This window comes from Ischnura elegans, chromosome 3 (assembly GCF_921293095.1).
Source record: "Ischnura elegans chromosome 3, ioIscEleg1.1, whole genome shotgun sequence".
Taxonomy (NCBI): Eukaryota; Metazoa; Arthropoda; class Insecta; order Odonata; family Coenagrionidae; genus Ischnura; species Ischnura elegans.
The window spans coordinates 91,496,595-91,503,056 of NC_060248.1; the positions used below are offsets into that span (position 1 = coordinate 91,496,595).

A 6,462-nucleotide genomic window follows, 5' to 3' on the forward strand; every position below is an offset into this window, starting at 1 on the left:
CGGATAACAAAAGAACCGCAGACCTCAGTGACGGCGCGGCGGGGTAAAGTCCTCGCCTACCAAACCGAAGTTCGCAGGTTCCAGTCCCGCCTGGGAAGGTTGCCTCTATCCTGGGGGGTTGTGTTTGAATCGCTCGTAATTATTCCGAGCACGTAACCAAGGAGTCACGTGGTACAATTACGAGCGATTCGGAATTTTGGTGTGTTTGAATCACTCGTAAAAATTTCACTCGTAAAAACCCTTCGTAATTATCTGGCTCGGTAGCTATCGGTCGGGATGATTACGAAGGATTGACTACGATGGATACCAAGTAAACAACATGGCGGATTTCATGATGTTAATGTACGCGCATGAGAATTTTGGCGACGAGGATTTAACTGCGGAGAGAACACAGCGTAATTTCAGGAGAAGAGGAGACGCCTTTGAACTGAGTGAGAAGGAATTCAGAAACCTTTTTCGCCTCAATGAACGCTGAACCCAAAATCTGATTGACGCCATACATCTCCGAAGCTTCACGGACATCAGCTGTAAGTAATGTAAACAAAGTAAGTACACAAGTTTCATGCATGAATATATATTTTTTTATTCATACAAATTTTACAGCGATTTATGGTGGTGATCCAACGTTAAATAAGATGTGAAACGCGAATAAGCCTAACTTTATTACCGCTGTTCTAACTTGCAATATGTTAATAAATTCAGAACATTATTCTGCTAAGTTGGAGTGCGAAAGTTTAAGAAATCATTAAAAAAGATCATGTTTCATGTAGAGAAAGGTAATGAGGAACTCCGAAAAGCGATGTGCTGGCATATTAACATTAATTTTAAATTGGTGTATTTGAATTTCCCCCCAAAACAAATACTGCCGTACGCAAAGCGCGTACAATATAAATACGTTCACTTGTTGTTTTCTCAACATTTCTGCAGGGAGTGATATGTGGTGGAGAGCCGACTTTTGGTTGTTGATAAGCAAATTGTGCCTTGCTGGAATGATTATTTACTCAGACTCGATAAGTGCAATTGAATTGTTTTACCGTTCATCCTAAATAATTCGTTTAAAAGTATTTTAACAGTGCTAATGTCCTTCCGTTACCGTATTTCGCTATTTATGATAAGTTTATTTATTGTTCTTCAAGTTTGGCTTTGATCTTTCGTATTAGAACGGTAGTTTTGCGAAAAATATCCTCGGTCATTAGTTTATGTAGACGGGACGTTCATTACTATAGTTTTATTGCACAAACACATGTTACTAATTCCGAGTATTGGTATCTTGTATTTAATTGTGTAACATGGGCCTCATTACATATTAGCTTATCTCTAACTTAAAATAGTCTAATAGATATCCATGAAAATACATTAAGGTTGTTTCTCACTCGCGCATGTAACCGTGTGTGTCGACAAATGTTCAACTTTGCCTCAAGATAAACACTCATTTCATTACAGGTATTGGCTACTCATACCGTCAATGCTGTTGGACAATAAGTGTCATACATAGCTTATGATGCATAAATGAACATGGAGAGAAGCTTTTTGTGCCGGAGTGTGGAAGAGGTGACAAAAACTATAAATGACTATGTATTTAACGATGGGTGACCGTGGACCATAGCCCAAATTCAATATCATAGCGCTGGCGTAGGTATATACTAACTTGGTATAAAAATTTATGAACATCCGTGAATAGTGAACGCAGTAGACTGAATGCTATATTTCTTAGGCAAGTATGAATGCGTCATGCATTAAGTGGTTGGTTTTTACTGGTTATATGTGATGTATGTATTCCCTATGAAAATCAAAGTAATAGATGGAACTCACATTGCCATGGTGGCATCTCCAAAAAAATCATGTAGTGTTAAAGGGATTATTTAAATTATAACATATGTATATCATTTGATTAATATGCAAGTGGTGAGTTCATGTGATTTAATAATATTTTATTTTGAAGCAACTAGGGTCAATTACTTTTTAGAAATTTACATTGTAACCCATTACCTGCTGAATGATATTTTAAGTGTCAATGAGTAGCCTAATGAGCTTCTTACATTGACTTACCTAACTGGTTTTCCAAAATAGAATATAATTATTATATATCCATGATTATACAAATTGAAACCATTGCATATCTGCTATGTTCTATAGCAATATATCCCCAAAGCAATAGATCCTCAAATAGCTATGAATAGCCTTGGGAGGCATGTTAGAATAAGATTATTTTGACTCATCTTACCTTGCTTTGATTTTAATGGTTTCTGTTCAATTTTTTAATCTGAAGGTTTTGATATTTTGCTTTTCTGTTACTGTTGTATTTTTAATTTTTCAGATTGACTCATCCAGATTCTCCCAGGTTCAAATTTGGGTGAGGCTTCTGGACAACCCCTACTAAATCATAACATTTAAAATACTAATCCAAAGGATGCTGTTCAGTGGTTGTTTGGTTGACAAATTTTGGTTTTTGGTTTTCAATACCAACAGTTTTGATGTCCAAGCCAATTTTTCTCTTCAAATGTGCTGAAACATTTTTTTTTGGCCCTCTTCATACTGAGCCTCCCAAGGCACACCCACTGTACAATAAGCAGGAGTCTGAATGACAGTCTTTCATGTGTGGTCTAGGTTTATCTACTATAGTTAATAGTAGTGGGTGTAACTCGGTGGAAATGCTTTATCATAGGAGATGAATGAATAAGAACTTTATTAATTCCATATGGTGATTTATTGTGTCTGACCATGGTTTCGTTACAGTGTAACATGTTCAAGGTGAGACCTTTAAAATGGTTAGCTGTAATGAGACCATGGTAGACAAAATTAATCACCATGTGGTAAAAGCAATGTTTTTACTCCTTCAACTGCTACTTTTTCTTACTTTTCCTTAGCTTATACCATTTCTGCTTCATTTTCTATTTGGTTTCCCTACTTAGGTGTAGGTATGTCCACAATGGTATGCAGCGGAGATTACTTTCTGCCAATGGGAATGGAATTACTCATAAATTTGATGATTGCTTGCATTATTTGTCTTTTATGAAAGTGATTAATGAGGATCATAGGTTTTCCATCCATAATGGTTGTTAATACTCAATATTCAATAATAAATCCATTATGGCATACAACATTTTATGTTTCTATGATATGCTGTACTTTCTCAACTTTACATTAATGTGATCCATGAATGTGATGTATACCAACTCCTTAAAAAACGTTATTTCTATTGCAGTGCATCAACGATACTGTGTGTTGTACTTTTCTTTGAAAATAAAGACAATTCAATGCCAAGATGCATGTTACTGATACTATTTTTTATATAACCTTGACCTTGTATAAGATAAATTTAAATGTTCACCTATAATAGTGACAAAGCTAATGGATTAGAATAGCATTAATTTTATAACAGCATCCTTTAGAAACCAAGATGAGTCGTAGATTGAACCAATAGGATTAAGCAAGAGGCTATAGAATTTTTTTTAATAGGAGAGTACATTTTTTGTAACAATTATATTGTGTTTCTTCCCCTATTTAATTACAAGAAATTAGAATTGGGCATGAAGTATATATGCATTGCTTTGAGGATATTCTTGCAGGTCTTATTGGATACTGAATCCCCTATGTAGATCAAATTCTATTTTATCTTATTCACATCTTAAACCTCCCTCCTTTCCTATTCATCTTCTAATTTTCTTTTCATTACTGGAATTTTTTTCATCTTGAACTTTGAAAAAATCTTCCAGCATTAATTTTTGTGCTAGGCATAATTAAAGTTGATTAAAATGCGCAGGGGGATAGAAACATGTATGAGTGTTAGGTTATGGAAAGTGGATTCAGCACATAAGTAGTAATACTTATGGTACAGAATAACTCTCAATGAAAAACAATAGGCTGGAAAGTTCACACAAATACTAAATTAGAGCTCAGAGCTAATTTCAGGCTAAAATCCCAAGAGGAAATGGCTACATAAGTTGGGCCATTTTACTGCACATACTATGTAGTCGCACATACAGGCTGTATAAGCTTTTCCTCATGGGATATTATGCAAGACTTGCTTTAGAGTCGTCCGCCTCGTCTTGAGAATTGAAACAGTGGTGCTTGGTGTGGTAGTTTGATTTGAGGAGGAAGTGAGTGAGCTTGAGTGGGGATTAGTAATTGAGAGGGTCTGAATAATTATGGAAAGTGGATTAGAAGTGGAAATAAGTGTTGAAACACTCCTAGTAGATGTGGAAGGAGATTTTGAGGTTGATGGGGTCGGGTCAAAGGAAGAAAGATCACTTGAGTCCACAGATTCACTATTTTTTCTTTATCTACCTGGCTATCTGATGAATTATGTTGCTGAAATAACCAATGATTCTATTTTGTGACATACTCAACTTAGCTACACTTGGGGTCTACTACGCTAATGTTAGTATTACCTCAATATCGAAAATGATTAGTATTTCCTGCCAGTCTTCAAGCCCGTGTGTCGCATTCTTCCCTATCAGTGCTATCATACGTTTTTTAATATGATTAAGCTCACTAAATTTAAGGGCTCCACTCCCAGTCTGGGTGCCCTCACGATTGTAACACGCTACTTTAGCGGCAGATTTCAAATCTTGCCAACGCTGAGGGAAAATTTATTAATCACAACAAATGTTATGAGATTCTTAAATGGCAATTTATGGAAACATAGTTTGTCAGCAACATATACGATGCTACATATTTTTCTATTTTTGAGTAAGTAGTTATTTTTACGTTTCATTTAAGCTAATAACTCTGTAAAAAATAATTACTTTATAAGAAAACGATCATTTACCGAAAAATATGGATCAGATATGGAAGAATAAGAGGCTAATGTAACGTAAATATAAATAACTAATACGCTTAATGGTTTATTAATAATGAATTAATCATTAATGTCTTAATACGTTTCATTTTATATAGTGTACCTTCAGAATGAATTGCCGAAGCATATATTTCTGCTCAGCGATAACTTCATATTTACGCCTTTGTTTACTTTAATTTACACCGCGCTACTGACGAATTCGTAAACAAATGAAGGAAATTACAACTCAAAATTTATGCTTCACGACCCCTTATTATATATATATATTTTTTTAGATCACGATATATATTTATTATTTATTATTTATATATATATATATTTTTTTTTTTAAATAATTGACCCACATCTCGTGATCTAAAGGAAATTACAACGTTGCCACAACCACCACTCGTGATCCATCTCATTACGAAGGCTCCAATACGACTTCGAGACGAAAAGTTTCAAACACACCAATTACCCTTCGTGTTGGTGAGCACTCGTAATGGACCGCTCGTGATGGTGAGTGAGTGGAATTATTACGAGCGATTCAAACACAACCCCCCAGGGCATGGTGTTCGTGTACGTTTCATTGTTGAATGTTAGTGAAAACCCAATGTAAAGACCAAGTAGCGCTGTTTTCGGTGATGTGGCAATAAATAATTTTAAAATGCCAAAATAGGGGCATATTTTTAAACTGTTAGATTTGCTGCTAAAGTTTATCGTTTGGTGAGTCCATCGTCACAGCTATCTCTACCTCACCGAGCTCTAAATGGCGGGGGAATTCATGGCAGTGAAGCAGGGGAGAGGATAATCGTGGGGGGTGCAGATGTGAAAGGGAATTCGGGAGAAGGGAAGAAGACAAAGGGAGGCGTTTAGGGAGGAGATAAAGGACTGGGAAAGTGGAAAGTGAGTGCTCTCCCTTTCAGCTAAATTCGTGACTGCTCGGGACTGACTGAGAATGAGGAGATATCTCTTAATCGAGGGAACATCGAAAGGCAGTCTTCGCACCAATCAGCCTCGACGCGTTCGGGAGTTTATAGCGGAAAGACAGATGAGCGAAATGAAAGGATTGTTGAGTGCCGGCGGGAGCATTATGCGATTTAAACGAAGACTCAGGGAAGAGGCAAGCTTGGAAAACAATGGAAAAATGATGGAAGGGAGTCGATGATAAAAGATTGGGGAGGAAAAATGCGCGATCAGTGAGAGGAGTGTGTCTCCAGTGTTTTTAAGTCGTAACTGTTTCGAATCTCTTCAGCAATTTATTCCGTCTTCGAAAGGAATATTCGATTCTGATCAACCCGTTGAAGATAAACAATACATTTTACCCTTTTTTAAGCTCTAAGAGATTCAGATTCAGCCGGGTATCTCACAATTCCATTGCTTTCCATCCTTTAAGTCCTCTTGAAGATCCTTTGGACACCAAGCGAAAAGTAAACGGAAAAATATCCGCCGATATATTGCTACTCAAAACTTCAGTAAGTCAGACAGAGTTGTGTCCTAGCGAATGTTTGCGACGCTTCACAATAGAATATTTTGAGTAAAGAGGAATCATTTCCCTAAAACCGGCTATCAGAAGTGGTAGTACGTAAAGCCCACGGTAACATGGTTCCTGTTTGCGTAACCAGCTTTGAAATTTGTACCATGCCTTTAATAAATTTTAATGTGTCTAGTTATCCGTCGAA

The 6,462-nt window shown here is 36.4% G+C and overlaps 1 long non-coding RNA gene across 2 annotated transcripts; it reads left to right on the top strand.

Annotated features, from left to right (window-relative positions):
• The first annotated feature begins 787 nt into the window (after positions 1-787).
• On the top strand, positions 788-3,264 carry LOC124156139. Of its 2 annotated transcripts, none has more exons than XR_006864278.1 (2): positions 788-1,636; positions 2,318-3,264. It is a non-coding gene; the product is annotated as an uncharacterized LOC124156139 (long non-coding RNA). The 2 variants fall into 2 exon arrangements; XR_006864277.1 differs by having other exon boundaries at positions 788-1,632.
• The last annotated feature ends 3,198 nt before the right edge of the window (positions 3,265-6,462 follow it).